This window comes from Geotrypetes seraphini, chromosome 6, assembly GCF_902459505.1.
Source record: "Geotrypetes seraphini chromosome 6, aGeoSer1.1, whole genome shotgun sequence".
In the NCBI taxonomy this organism is placed as follows: Eukaryota; Metazoa; Chordata; class Amphibia; order Gymnophiona; family Dermophiidae; genus Geotrypetes; species Geotrypetes seraphini.
The window spans coordinates 143,643,806-143,660,207 of record NC_047089.1 but is presented as its reverse complement, the minus strand read 5'-3'; the positions used below and the strand labels follow the sequence as shown (position 1 = coordinate 143,660,207).

The 16,402-nt window shown below is 44.6% G+C and overlaps 1 protein-coding gene across 1 annotated transcript in view; it reads left to right on the top strand.

The window, feature by feature from the left end:
- AFF3 (AF4/FMR2 family member 3) overlaps window positions 1-16,402 on the top strand; it is a 568,800-nt gene that overhangs the window by 491,979 nt on the left and 60,419 nt on the right. The window lies entirely within an intron of this gene.

Sequence of the window (16,402 nt, the reverse complement as noted above, 5' to 3'; positions counted from 1 at the left end):
GAACTCAATTTCCCCGTCCCGTCCCTGCCCCATACCTGTAAGCTCTGCCTTAACCACACAAGCTTCAAACACGTATGATTTTAAAGTGTTTGAGGCCCATGTCATTTTCTAGTAGATATTACTAGTCCTGAGCATGATTAATTTTCAAATAGGCAACACACTTTGAAAAGTATCACAAAACCCATCAAAAAGACATTCAAAACCTATATAGGGAAACTTACCAATCTATCCCCCTCCTTTACTAGTGCTTAGCGTGGGTTTTAGCGCTGGCAGCAGCGGTAACTGCTCCGACGTTCATAGGAATTCTTTGAGCATTAGTTCAGTTACCGCCACTGCCGGTGCTAAAACCGCGTTAGTAAAGGAGGGGGTATAATAGCTCTAACCCACCTGTGAAAAGTCAGTGCTATAAATATTATATTGGGCCCTAGACAGTGACATCTGCAACCAAAAAAGGTTTAAGATGGCAATAGAGAGCAACAAGTTGGACAGCCACACAGGGCCACTTCAACTATGAATAGGTCCTCATTTATCCCGTCCAGTGACGCAGTTTCTTTAGTCGCTGCCAGCCAAGCTGCTTCCCAACCCCAAGAAGAAGCAGGATCAACAGAGTCATCAGCTCTACAGCCTAGAATGCAGTTATACACCTTTATACTGTTTTTTTTTAGTTTTAGGTTTTTTTTTGCTGGAAGCAGTGGGGCGGGGGGGGGGGGGGGGGCGGCGGATGTTGAACCAAGAGAAGAGAGAGGAAGGGAAGATGCTGAACCAGAGTGCATAAATTCTAAGGGTAGCCCTTCCCATAGAATGACTTTTTTCTCCTCTTGCTTTCAGGATATAAACCTGACACAGTGGTGAAGGGAGTGAGGCCTCAGGAAAAGTTGCTAGCTACTTTTATTGGCACATAGGGATGGATTCTATATAGCGTACCTACATTGTAGGCGCCTAGTGTGTGTCATTCACAAGGTAGGCATGCTTTATAGAATCACACCTAGCGACACCCTATTTGTGCCACAGTTTTCTTAGCCTAAATGAGTGTGCTTTAGACACTGGCACCTAAGCCCATTGTAGACACGTACATGGATAAACAAGCCCATGATCTGCCCTTAACCATGCCTACATTCAGGTAGGTGTCTACCATTTTGAGGGGCCTGCCAAGGTAGGTACCTACCATACAATTACATGCTTGTTAAGGTGGGTTCCTAGAACGACTAGGCATGCCAATCTAGGTGCCTACCTTATAGAAGTCTTATAGAATTCTCCAGATAATGCCTTAATGTGAACCTAAAATTGGATTTCTGTATCATGGCATGTCACATATTCCAATCTCGATTATTTCAAACACTTACCAACACCAAACCAAATACACATCTATAGAAATATTTCAACTCTAAACTCCCTCAAGAGGTCACATCAATTTAAACTTGATCAGACAAAAATCTGCCATAAGTCAAGCACCTCAACAAATCAGATTCTGCAAAATGTTCTAAAACCCCATCTATTATCCTGGGATAGACTGGAGTCTTGGAAACTCAAAATGCGCTAGGGAGACTGGATTCCTGGAGGCTATACAGGACTGCTTCATAGAGCAGCTTGTCAGAGAACTGACGAGAGGGAATGCCACTCTGGATCTAATCCTTAATGGACTAAGAGGACCTGCAAAGGAAGTGGAAGTAGTGGGACCGTTGGGAAACACTGATCACAATATGATCAAGTTCAAAGTTGAAGTAGGAATATTGAAGGGAAAGAGAACCTCAACGACAACTTTTAAATTTAAGAAAGGAAACTACGAAGCGATGAGAGTAATGGTAAGGAAGAAACTTAGGAACAGCTCAAACAAATCGCAGACTGTAGAGCAAGGCTGGTCTTTATTCAAGGACATGGTGAGCAAGGCGCAAAATCTATATCCCCAGATTTAGAAAATGGTGCAAAAAGAGCTGAACAAAAGACCTGGCTTGGATAACTAAAGAAGTGAAGAAAGCGATAGGAGATAAGAAGAATTCATTCCGGAAATGGAAAAAGGACAAAACCGAGGAGAACTGGAAAGAGCACAGGAAGCATCAAAAAGAATGTCACCTCATGGTTAGAAGAGCAAAAAAAAAGAATATGAAGAGAGGCTAGCCAGGGAAGCACGAAATTTCAAACCGTTCTTCAGATATATTAAAGGGAAGCAGCTGGCAAGGGAGGAGGTGGGACCGCTGGATGATGGAGATAGGAGAGGAGTGGTAAAGGAGGAAAAAGAAGTGGCGGATAGACTAAACATGTTCTTCTCGTCAGTATTTACAAAAGAGGACACATCCAACGTGCCGGAACCTGAAAAAATCTTTAAAGGAGATCAAGCAGAAAAATTAACATCCATGGAGGTAAGTCTTGAAGACGTACACAAGCAGATAGATAGATTAAAAACCGGGCCCGGATGGAATCCACCCTAGGGTATTGAAAGAACTAAAGCAGGAAATAGCAGAACTACTACAGCAGGTTTATAATCTATCCCTGAAAATAGGCATGATCCCGGAGGATTGGAAGATAGCCCATCTTTAAAAAAGGATCGAGAGATGACCCGGGAGAACTACAGACCGGTAAGTTTGACTTCGGTTCTTGGGAAAATGGCAGAAGCGCTGATAAAAGACAGCATCGATGAGCATCTAGAAAGGAATAAATTTATGAAAACAAGCCAACATGGCTTCTGCAAGGGAAGATCGTGCCTAACAAACTTATTGCACTTCTTTGAAGGAATTAACAAACGGATGGACAAAGGGGACCCCATAGACATCATATACTTAAATTTCCAAAAAGCCTTTGACAAGGTACCCCATGAACGCCTGCTGCGGAAACTGAAGAACCATGGGGTGGAAGAACACATACATAGATGAATCAAAAATTGGTTGGCGGGTAGAAAGCAAAGGGTAGGAGTGACTGGAGGAGGGTCACTAGTGGTGTTCTACAGAGATCGGTACTCGGACCGCTGCTGTTCAATGTATTTATAAATGATCTAGAAACAGGGACAAAGTGCGAAGTAATACAATTCGCAGACGACACCAAACTATTTAGTGGAGTTAGGACTAAAGAGGACTCCGAAGATTTACAAAGGGACCTGAACAGGCTAGGAGAGTGAGCGACGAGATGGCAGATGAAGTTCAATGTGGAGAAATATAAAATCTTGCATGTAGGAAACAGAAACCCGAAGTACAGTTATACGGTGTGAGGGCTGTTAATGGGTGAGAGTACCTAAGAAAAGGACTTGGGGGTAATAGTGGACAAGACAATGAAGCCATCGGCACAGTGCGCAGCGACTGCTAAGAAGGCGAATAGAATGCTAGGTACTACCAAGAACGGTATTACAATTAGAACGAAAGAAGTTATCCTGCCGTTGTATCGGGCGATGGTACGCCCACATCTGGAGTACTGCGTCCAATATTGGTCGCCGTACCTTAAGAAGAATATGACGATACTTGAGAGGGTTCAGAAAAGAGCGACACGATTGATAAAAAGTATGGAAAACCTTTCATACGCTGAAAGATTGGAGAAACTGGGGCTCTTTTCCCTTGAGAAGCGGAGACTTAGAGGGGACATGATAGAGACTTACAAGATCATGAAGGGCATAGAGAAAGTGGAGAGGGACAGATTCTTCAAACTTTCCAAAACTACAAGAACGAGAGGCCATTCGGAAAAATTAAGAGGGGACCGATTCAGAACCAGTGCTAGGAAGTTCTTCACCAAAAGGGTGGTGGACACCTGGAATGCGCTTCCAGAAGGTGTGATAGGACAGAGTACGGTATTGGGGTTCAAGAAGGGATTGGACAATTTCCTGAAGGAAAAGGGGATAGAAGTGTATAGAGAGAGGATTACTATACAGGTCCTGGACCTGATAGGCCGCCGCGTGAGCGGACTGCTGGGCATGATGGACTTCTGGTCTGACCCAGCAGAGGTACTGCTTATGTTCTTATGTTAATATAATTTTAGTTTGTTTTGACATAATCTCAAAATCTCCATGCAAAACACTTTGCACAACCTTGTGTGCAAAAACACACTCAGAACCTTAACATAACCTAACAGCACTAACTCCCAGAACTCAAAAAGGAACAAACTTATTTGTGAAAAGGCAGCACCGTAAATACAATATTATACCAAATCCAAAACACCAATGCACTATCTAGTGAAAAACACAAAACAAATGAACCTACAACAAGATCTCTACACTGATTCTACATTCTAGCAGGATAGCGCACCTTGTTCACAAGCGCAGACCCTCAACAAATATGAAACTATACACCACAGATCAGTAATAGAGATACAAAGGCAAAAAACTAAACTGAAATCTTCAAGAAGTCAGATTTTGCATATAAACCAAACAAGAGAAATAGAAAATGAAATGCAGGATATCATAGATGTGTACTTTTAAAAACTCCAAAATAGAAAATGGTGGATATAGAAACATAGAAACATAGAAGATGACGGCAGAAAAGGGCTATAGCCCATCAAGTCTGCCCACTCTGCTTACCCACCCCCTGTCTATGCCCTAATGACCCAATTTCCTTATCTTGACCCTCGTAGGGATCCCACATGGGTATCACATTTATTCTTAAAGTCTGGCACGCTGTCTGCCTCGTTCACCTGCACTGGAAGCTTGTTCCAATGATCAACCACTCTCTCTGTGAAGAAATACTTTCTGGTGTCGCCATGAAATTTTCCGCCCCTGAGTTTGAGCGGGTGCCCTCTTGTGGCCGAGGGTCCCTTGAGAAAGAAAATATCATCTTCCACTTCGACACGTCCCGTGAGGTACTTAAATGTTTCGATCATGTCTCCCCTCTTCCTACGTTCCTCAAGAGTGTAGAGCTGCAATTTGTTCAGTCTCTCTTCGTACGAGAGACCCTTGAGCCCCGAGATCATCCTGGTGGCCGTCCGTACTGTACCGAGCTTATACAAAAAAGTTTTATGTCTATATTTTAAAAGTTTTGTATAAGCTCGGAACAGTATCTATCATTTTTTATTTTGTGGTTCACAATTTAGATGTGAGTAGGTTTTTGCCCTGTTTTGTTTTGGGGTTTTTTTTTTTTAAAAAAAAAAGCATTTCCCAAAACTGACATATTCTAATGAATTAATTCAGAATAGATAATTTTGTCTACCTTTGTTGTTTGATCATTTAATTTTTCCACTTGCTTTGGTTCCAGTGTCTCTCTTCTGCACTACTGTTTTTTTCCTCTGACTTTGCAGTCTTCTTGTCCATTTGGCTTTCTTCCTCTCTCCATGTCCACCATAGTTCTTCCCTTTACACCCCCCATTTATCTTGTCTAGCATCTGCTCCCTCCATGTTCTCATCACCCTCTTTTCTAGGATCTGTCCACCGTGTCCCCATCTTCCTATTTTTCAGCCTCTGCCTTTTCATTGTCCTCAACCTTGCTTTTCCTGCTTGTATCCTTATCCCCCCCCCTTTTGCAGCTTCTGCCCTCTCTGTATCCCCATATCCTCTCTTTCCAGCATCTTTCCTGTGTCCCCATGTACCCCTTTTCTAGCATGGCCCCTTTGTGTTCCATATCTATCTTCTCAGTGTCCACCATTGACTGACTGTTCTCTTCCCAATGGTTCCCTTTGCCTAGCATCTCTTCTCTTTGTCCTTGCCTTCACCCAAATTCAGCTTCTCCTTTCTCCCTTCCCTTATTTTTGCACTGCCCTGCATACCCCACCCCACCTCACATCACATCACTCCACTTCAGTGCCACATCTCCCTCACCTCTCTCCTTCCAGCCTGCCCCCACCCCAAGCAGTCTAGCATTTCTCCCCTTCTCTTTCCTTCCTCCAATCTAGTATCTGTCTTTTTCTCTCCTCTTCCACACCCCAGCATGTCCTGCATAGCTCCACCCTTCCACCTGCTCTTTCCATACCCTCAAACTTCTGTACTTCTACAGCAGCAATGACTGGGACAATCAGCTTTCTGCTGGCATTGAAGCCTCTTCTCGGCTTCATCTCGCCTATGCAGAAAACAGGAAATTGCATCAGAGTAAGTGGGACATGCCTGAGAAGAGACCTCAATGTTGTTAGAAGGCTGCCTATCTCAATCGCTGCTTCTAGAGAAGTACAGAGGACTTGGGAGTAGAAGGGGAGAAAACAGATGGAAGAGAGAGCAAGAGATGCAGAACTAGTAAAAGTGGCCCTGCAACCACAGAAAAACATACAGCATGACAACCTTTCACTGGCATGGCAAAAGGGGGCAACCAATATTTTGGGGGAGCATTTGCCCCGTCCCTCTCCCTCCATAGCGATACTTATATATGTATAATAAGACTTAGAGCTCCTTTTACTAAGGTGCTTTTGAGAATCACACAAGGGCGTCCTATGTAGAATCGCGCCTAACTCCGCCTAACCACCCCAACTTTCTAATGTCACAGACGCCATTTAGAAAATTGCGTTGCCGCTGAGCTGATTGTGGCAAGGGAATCTCCCTGTCGTGATCAGCTGAGTGGCAGCAGCAGAGGCAGGGAACTCCCGAACCCCCACACACACTCTCTCCGCGACAGGAGGGATGCCCACTCCCTCCTGCCGCAAACCACAAAACAATCCCCGGCAAATGGGATGCCCACTCCCTCCTGCCAGCACCCCCCCTCCTGAACCCATGATCCCCCAAAACCCTGAACCCCTACCCCCCAAACCCATCCAGACACCCCCCCTTCCCTGTATCTTTAAAAGCAAGGCCGGCCAGAGGGATGCCTATTCCCTCTGGCCGGCAGGCCCGCCTCTTCAGTATGGCAGGCCTTCCCCTTCCCAGAGCATCCTGGAATGCACCGTGGAGGGGCCTAAGGCCCTGATTGTCCCAGGTGGCTAAGGCCCCTCCCATAGGAAGGGCTTTAGGCACCTGAGCCAACCAGAGTCTTAGACCTCCTTCCCAGTGCATTCTGGGATGTACAGGGAGTTTCCTAAGATTCTGATTAGCCAGCTAAAACCTCCTAGACCATGATTAACTGGGAAAGTTGAGTGGCCTCACTCTCTGTAAGAACCTCCAGAAGCAGGGTATATTGGTAGGCATTTATCTCTAGGTCAGTAAGGCGGTCCTCTGCTTTTTTTTGGGTGCTGACCCCTAATGTAGACCCTAGCATCTGGTAACTATGATATGGGTTATTTTTCCCAATGTGCATCACTTTGAATTTGTCCACATTAAATTTCATCTGTCATTTGGACACCCAGTCTTCCAATATCCTATGCATTTTAACAACTTTGAACAGTTTAGTGTTGTCTGCAAATTTATCACCTCACTCGTCGTTCCAATTTCCAGATCATTTATAAATAAGTTAAATAGCACTGGTCTCAGTACAGATCCCTACAGCATTCCACTATTTACCCTTCTTCATTGAGAAACATAACATACCCACTACCCTCTGTTTTCTATGCAGTAACCAATTCCTCATCCACAATTGAACATTGCCTCCTATCCCATGACTTTTAAATTTTCTGAGGAGCTTCTCATGAGGAACTTTGTCCAAAGTTTTCAGAAAATCTACATCAACTTGCTCTCCTTTATTCACATGTATATTCACACCTTCAAAGAAGTCAAGCAAATTAGTGAGGCAAGATCTCCCTTGGCTGAACCCATGCTGATTCTGTCCCATTAAATCATGTTTGGCTATGTGTTCTACAATTTTATTTTTTATAATTGTTTCCAGTATTTTGCCCGGCACTGAAATCAGACTTACTGGTCTGTAATTTCCTGGATCTCTCCTGGAACCCTTTATAAAAATCGGTATAACATTGGCAACCCTCCAATATTCAGGTACTACAGACAATTTTAGTGACAGGTTACAGATTACTAACAGCAAATCAGCAATTTCATGTTTGAGTTCTTTCAGTACCCTGGGATGTATACCATCCAATCCAGGTGATTTATCACTTTGGATCTTGGTCAATTTGGGTTAGTCCATCTTCCAGATTCACCAAGATTTATTTCCTCCGCATTATCACCCTTGAAAACCATTAATGGTTCAGATAGATCTCTCCACAAGTAATATCCAATCAGTTGTTGTTATTTACTTCACCTTCTAATATATGTAAAGGTTTCTATTGCAAGTGGAAAAAGTTTTCAAGTGCTCACAGGTGCTAAACATTAGATTAAATTTGTGCAGTCACCTTTATGTGAGCTATCATTAGTCTATTAAAAAAAACAGTTTTAATTTATTTAAAATTAAATTTTCTATTTATATTTTAATGCCTAACATTATACTTATGGTGCATGGAATGAGCACTTAGCTGAACATGAAGGCAAAAATGGAGGAGACATTTAGAACATCATCCCCTCTGTATACTTTTCTGGAGAGTCCAATTTGTAGTGCCACTAGCAACAGAGGTTGGACAGAATAGCTATGTAGCAACAATCTGTCCAAAGAAAAGTGTGGAAATCCCAAATTGGATTCTTGTGATCATCAATGTAAGTCTCACAGATTGGGGGACACATTGTCTCAACAAATGGAAACAAAGTCAGTGGTCCCTGGTGGAAGCTCAATGGTCAATCAATATCTGGAAGCATGAATTATTCACTTAGCTCTCCTAGAGTTTTTTTCAGCTACATCAAAACAAAGCTATAGCAATTCTCTCTGCCAACACAATGGCAGTAGCCTATTTCAACAAAAAAAGAGGAACAAGAAATCTGCAAGTGGCAGAAGAGGTGCAGATGTTGATGGATTAGGTGATGGAGAATCTAGAAGAAATCTCAGTGGCACATGTGGCTGGGAACCAAAATATAACAGGTGGATTACCTCAGCAGGAGTTCTGTGAACTCGGGAATGGAGTCTAGTGGAGGACACATTTTTGAAAGTGGTATCCTTCATTGGGGTTATCTGATCATGGACCTGATTATATCAACCCAAATGCAAATTTTCTAGCATATGGTGCAGCAAAGTGGAAGTGACAGAGTCAGAAGTTCGTAGTAGAGAGAAGGGTACAGACAAGAGAGACTTACCAATGAACGGAGTTCCAGGGTGCAGTATGAGGAGAGATACTGAGGAACTGCAGAGTGAATACTCTTGTAGGTCAATAAAAGAAGTTTGAACTGTATGCAGAAATGGACAGGGAGTCAGTGAAGTGACATGAGGAGAAGGGTAATGTGAGCGTAATGACACTGGTTAAATATGAGGCGTGCAGCAGAATTCTGAACAGATTAAAGTGAAGAGAGATGGCTTAGCAGAAGACCTGTGAGAAGCAAGTTGCAGTAGTCCAGGCGAGAGGTAATGAGAGCATGGATGAAATTCTTGGCAATGTGCTCAAAAAGAAAAGGCCAGATTTTAGCAAAGTTGTAGAGAAAGAAATGACAGATTTTGGTGGTCTGTTGGATATGTGAAGAGAAGGAAAGAGATGAGTCAAAGATGACCTTGAGGTTACAAGCTGACAAGACAGGGAGGATGAGAGCATTATCCAATGAAATAGAGAATGGAGGAAGAGGAGAGGTGGGTTTATGAGGAAGGATAAGGAGCTTAGTCTTGACCATTTTTAATCTTAGATGGCGGCAAGACATCCAGGTAGCAAAGTCAGACAGGCCAGCTGAGACTTGAGCCTAGATTAGGGTTCCCATATGGCTTCAGAAAAAGGAGGATCAAGTTTCAAGTTTATTAAAATTTTGGATAAAACACAAATCAAGACTTCTAAGCGTTTTACAATTTGTATTAAAAAAGGGGGAGACAATAAACAAAATAAATACCCACTAAACAATACTTGACCAATGTAAAACAATAGGAAAGTTGAGAGAACTACAAATTAAAAGTAAAGAATATATATAAGGTAAATCACAATAGGGAACCTAGGGAATAAGGATTATTAAACAACTCTGGCTGTATCCGAGTCTGTTTAACAGTTATATGCATCTTGGAAGAGGTAACACTTTAGATTTCCCTTAAATTTGTCTAAATTGTTTTCTGCCCTGATATAAAGTGGTAAGGAATTCCATATCGTAGGGAATTCCATATCGTAGTTGCGAATGAGGTGGCCCGACGTGGGCTAATGATTTTCAAGGATGGTGTATGAAGAAGATGCTGAGAGGAGGATCTTAGGACTCTGTAGGTTCATGTGGAATAAGAAGTTTGTGGATAAAAGTCAGTTGTTTAGTGTTTTGAGACTTGAAAGAGAGGATAGCTATTTTATATATGATGCGGTGTGTAATTGTTAACCAGTGAGCATTTTTTAATAGGGGAGTGACATGGTCAAATTTTTTCCTGTTTGTGATAATTTGTATGGCAGTATTTTGTATCAATTTTAGGCGACGGATATCTTTTTGACAAATACCCTTATACTGTGCATTACAGTAATCGAGCTTAGATATGATAAGAGAATATATTAAGATGTTGAAAGATTGAGGGTCCAGAATGTTCACAAGAGATTGAATCATCCTTAGTCTAGTGAAGCAATTCTTTACTACAGCGCTGATTTGTGGGTGGTAAGTCTGTTTGTTATCTATTATTACACCCAAGATTTTAGTGGCAGACACATAAATAATAGGGATATCATTTATTGTGATGGGAGATATAAGCTGTATGTTATCTTTCCATGGAAAAAAAAGACATTTGGATTTTAATATACTGAGTGACAGCATATTTTCTTGTAGCCACTGACTAATTTTATTTAATTTAGAGTTGAAAAGACTAATGTCGTTGCAGCTGGAGGCATCGATAGGATAAATGATCTGGATGTTGTCTGCATAAGCAGTAAGACCAATACATTGGCAAAGTGTTAATAAAGGAGCCAGGTAGATATTAAAGAGTAGGGGAGACAGTATAGATCCTTGCGGGATACCAAAACTGTTGGATTGAGACATTCAGGTTTTACTTCCATTGCTTTCAATGGAAGTAAAACCCAAAGGTCCTCCTTACTTCCATTGCTTTCAGTGGAAGTAAAACCCGATTTTCTCAATCCGTCTTCCTTTTTCTGGAGCAATATGGTAACCCTAGCCTAGATTCCTGTATAAATTCAGGTGCAGAGAGGTAGATTTGCAAGTCGTTAGCATAGAGGTGATACTGGAAGTCGTGGGGAGGAGATTAGAGCACCAAAGGAAGAAGTGTAAATGGAAAAAGAAAAGGGCCCAGGACAGAGCCCTGAGGTACACCAACTGATAGCAGAATGGCGGCAGAGGAGGATCCTCCAGAGCTTACACTAAAAGTGTGACTGGAAAGATAAGAAGAAAATCATGAGATAACAGAGCTCTGAAACCCAAGCAAGGACAGTGTATCAATGAGTAGGCAGTGATCTGCAGTGTCAAAAGTCACAGACAGATCAGGGAAGACGAGGATGGTGTAGAGGATTTGGCCAGCAACAAGTCATTGGAAACTCTAGTAAAGGCAATTTCTGTAGAATAAAGAGGGTGAAACCCTATCTGAAATGGGTCAAGGATAGCTTGAGATGAAAGAAAGTTAAGACAACGAAGGTGAACACATTCAAGTAGCTTAAATGAGAAGGGGAGAAGGGGAGGAGGGAGATGGGGTAATTGGAGGAGCAGGTAGGGTCCAGTGAGGGTTTTATGAGGAGCAGCATAACTACGGCATATTTAAAGATGTCAGGTACAGTCACATTGGAAAGTGATAGGCTGAGGATATGTCAGATACAGAGGATGACAGTAGGAGAGATCATGATCAGTAGACAAGTGGGGATGTATAGTACAGTACTTAGCTTAGGGCCTATCTACTATATAGTATAGCATTGCATAGTGTTATAAACTGCATAGTTTCGCAGGCAGCCATAGTCAGTTGGCCATTTTGTTTGCTTACTCGACTTTGGCTAGCTGCTTATCAGTGTACAGTGGTGCCTCACACAACGAACTTAATTGGTTCCAGGAGCAAGTTTGTTATGCGAAAAGTTCGTTATGTGAAACGCGTTTTCCCATAACAATACATGTTAAAAAAAATAATTCGTTCTGTAGCATAAAATATGCTAAGATGACATAAAAAAAGATAAATTTTTTGTTATTATTTTTATTTAGATACATCTAAAAACATACCGTATTTGCCGGCGTATAAGATGACTTTTCAGTACCTTAAAATCCTCCCCAAAGTCGGGGGTCATCTTATACGCCGGGTACTGTTTACATGCCCTTACTTTACATGCCCTAACATCTCCTTCTTTACCTCCTTACGGTGCTTACGGTAAGTCCTCCTGGCCCTGGCGACCCCCCCCCCTAGTTGTTCGGGCCAGGAGGGAGCCTAAATCCTCCTGGCCACGGCGACCCCCTAACCCCACCCCGCACTACATTACGGGCAGGAGGGATCCCAGGCCCTCCTGCCCTCGACGCAAACCCCCCTCCCCCCAACGACCGCCCCCCCCAAGAACCTCCGACCGCCCCCCCAGCCGACCCGCGACCCCCCTGGCCGACCCCCACGACACCCCCACCCCCCTTCCCCGTACCTTTCTGTAGTTGGCCGGACAGACGGGAGCCAAACCCGCCTGTCCGGCAGGCAGCCAACGACGGAATGAGGCCGGATTGGCCCATCCGTCCCAAAGCTCCGCCTACTGGTGGGGCCTAAGGTGCCTGGGCCAATCAGAATAGGCCCGGGAGCCTTAGGTCCCTCCTGGGGGCAGGGCCTGAGGCACATGGTCGGGTTGGGCCCATGTGCCTCAGGCCCCGCCCCCAGGAGGGACCTAAGGCTCCCGGGCCTATTCTGATTGGCCCAGGCGCCTTAGGCCCCACCAGTAGGCGGAGCTTTGGGACGGATGGGCCAATCCGGCCTCATTCCGTCGTTGGCTGCCTGCCGGACAGGCAGGTTTGGCTCCCGTCTGTCCGGCCAACTACAGAAAGGTACGGGGAAGGGGGGTGGGGGGGTCGTGGGGGTCGGCCAGGGGGGTCGCGGGTCGGCTGGGGGGGCGGTCGGAGGTTCTTGGGGGGGGGGCGGTCGTTGGGGGGAGGGGGTTTGCGTCGAGGGCAGGAGGGCCTGGGATCCCTCCTGCCCGTAATGTAGTGCAGGGTGGGGTTAGGGGGTCGCTGTGGCCAGGAGGACTTGGGCTCCCTCCTGGCCCGATATTGTGTGGGGAGTTGGGGAATCGGCGGGGCAAGAGGGCTTGGGCTCCTTTTTGCCCCGATCGTGTCGGGGAGTCGGGGGGGCAAGAGGGAGCCAGGCGGAGAGAGGGCAGTTAAGCGCAGTGCCTGCGCGGAAGGATGCAGCTCGGGCGACTTCGTTGTGTGAAACGAAGTTCGTTGTACGGATCAAGACATAAAGTTCGTTGTGCGCAGCGTTCGCTGTGCGAGGCGTCCGTTATGCGAGGCACCACTGTAGTTTATTGACACTAAGAGTGCCTGTTTGTGCTTGGTGCTTGCTGAGAATTGAATGTGATACATCAGTTATTTAGACTGAGCAAGCCTCTGATCAGAACTCTCATGATCTGCTTTTCCCTCTTTATGATAAATGTCTTGTTTATATCCATGTATCAGTTTCATATTTTGGGAACATGTACCATTATGTACCTTCCTGAAAGTGTTTGAAGGTAAACAATGCATGCATAAAAAGAGCTCCACAAGGGGACTTCCAGTGATGTATGCAGTTGAACAGACACTGAAAAGCACTGCTCCCGTCCTTGCGAGCCCTACCATCGTTTTCGCTTGTCTAATTTAGTGGCCCAAACCATTTTGCAGGAGCGAATTGGTCTCCTGTAGTGGAATGCATATCACCGAGTGCTCTGGAGGTTCCCATGGCGTTGAAATCTGCCCGTACCATTTGCAAGTGTGGGAAGCCTCCCAGCTCAAAGATGGCGTCACATGCTAGCTAGCCTAGCCCGTTGACTTGTCCCCCGTGGACGGCGGATATTATTGCAGAAGTCATGGCAGCAGTAGAAGCGGCAATAGATAAAAAAATTGTAACAATTCTTTGATAAAATTAATACGGCTCACGACAGGTTGGATAGCATGGGGCTTGAGCTTGACGTTGCCCAACATCGGATTAGTGTCTTGGAAGACCGAGTGCAGCCTGTGGAAGTGGGGCCTCTCATATGGAGAAGCAGTTGATGGCCCTGACCCAAAAGGTGGATGACCTCAAGAATAGAGTCAAAAGGAACAATCTGCGCCTGGTGGGTCTTCCGGAGCGGATAGTGGATGCTGAATTGCCTGCTTTTTTGGAAACCTGGATTCCTCAATTGCTTTTTTTTTGGATGCCCAACTGGGAAAGTTCAGGGTGGAGAAAGCGCATCGTTTGGGTCCTGAGGGCTCCCGTCCCCGGGTGGTCATTTTTAAAATCTTGAACTTTGCCCATAAAACTGCTATATTGCAAGCCATCAGAGCGGGCAAGGGTCTGCGCCATGCTAACAAGAACATTCTTTGCTTTCAAGATTATTCTACAGCAGTGGCGACGAGGTGCTGTGAATTCACTCCCATCTGCTTGGCCTTATATGCTCATAAGGTGAAATTTGCCTTACTCTACCCGGCCAAATTGAGGATTCAGAAGGAGGAATGCAAACAGACTTTTGACTCCCCGGCCACCACGCTTACTTTTGTGAATTCTTTGGGAGGAACGCACACAGACTTTTGACTTCCCAGCCACAGCACTTACTTTTGTGAACACTTTGGGAATCATTGTGGTCCCCCCGGTGGAGAGCAGGAGGTAGCAGGGAGCCACGGATGCCATGGATGGGACCCCTTAGAGTCCAGACTTTTTTGGACCTGGTGATATGGTGTGATTATGTGGCGGGTTGGTTGCAGCTGTTTGGTGGGGGGGGAGGAGTGATCAGTCTTAAAAAGGGGATGATGATTGTGTGAGTGTTGGAGTTAATTGTGGTCAAGGTGTCTGTAGCTAGGTGGTTTGAATTGGGATGGGAGAGTCTCTTATTGTCAGGTCATTTTGGGGTCTTGTTTCCATAGGATGAGGATTGGGATGTGGCCTGTGAAGTGGGTTTCTTGGGGGAGGTAGATATGAGGGGGTTGGCAGGGGGAAACTCCTTTTGGGTTTGGGGGGTTGGGAAAGGGTAGGATCAGCACTCTAGTGTTGGGTTTCTTTTGTTAGGGTGGGGAGTTCGGAGGTTTTCTTTTGGACCTGTGGGTATGGGGGGTCTGATGAAGGCTGGGCATTGGACCTCTGGGTTAATACTGTGGTTTCTGCTGTTGATCTTGTACTACACTGCTTATGGGTGATTCTTCTCTGAAGGTGTGCTCATGGAATGTGGCGGGTATTAACTTGCCAGTGAAACGCTCCAAGATATTGCAGACCCTTAGGAAAAAGGGGATGCATGTTGCCTGTCTCCAAGAGATGCATTTATCAGATGTAGAACATGAGAAATTGGGCAAGGGATGGGTCAAAGAGGTTTATTATTCCACGGGCACTACCCACAGTGTGGGGGTGACTATTTTACTTAGCAAGAATCTCCTCTATGCTATGCATAGTGTGGTGAAGGATACAGGGGGAGGTACTTGTTTCTTCATCTTGATATTCAGAGACAGGAGATGGTGTTGGCTAATATCTATGCACCAAATGTGTTTAACCTTGATTTTTTCCAACAGCTGGTGGGTCTGTGTGCCACCTTTCTGGATGTTGCTGGGGGATCTTAATGTGGTTTTATACCCCGACATGGATTATCTTAGGGGGGATTCTCCAGCAGATTATAGATTGGCAAGAGGCATTACTCAGTTTTGTAATGTGTTGGATCTCATAGATATTTGGAGATTATATCATCCTCTGGACAAAGACTTTACACATGTAGCCCATGCTCATCCCGCCATGTCCAGAATTGATTATATTTTGATTACCACTTCTTTTCTGACTTGAGTGCCTCGAGCAGAGAAAGATACCCCAACCATTTCGGATCATGCATTGGTATGGGTGGAAGTTCAGGGTATGCAATTTGGAAGTCGACCTGGTCTGTGGAAATTCCCTCTTTTTTTTGTACTGGGATAAGCACTTTCAGGCTCATATTATTCAATGCTGGAAGATGCTTATTATTCAATGCTGGGTAATGCATCTTCCACATCTAATCCGGTTTTATTGTGGGAAACTACGAAAGCAGTTCTCCGTGGGGAAACTATAGCGTATGTAGCTAGACAGTGTAAGGAACAATCAAGAGATCTCTTACATTTACATAAGAAGGTAGAGGTTTGTAAATGTCAGTGGATAGCTTCTGGATCCCAGATGGATCATGACTCCCTTCAGGTGGTCCGTGTGGCCTTGCAAATTAAGATTCATGAACATATCATGCAGTCCCATCAATTTTAAAGACATCGTTTTTACAAATATGGTAATCGGTCCAGTAAACTGCTGGTTTGTTTAGTGCATCCTTGGCAGGGCCTTCATTTTTGTAAAGGGTTCTTTTAACAAGGTTATTTTCCAGCATTTTCGGGAATTTTATACCAAGCAGCAGTCCATCCCAGCCACTTTACATTCTTATCTGCAGACTCTTCATATGCCACAATTTTGGGGGGAGTCTAGTCAATTTCTCCATGAGCCTATTACTGCTTTGGAGATCCATC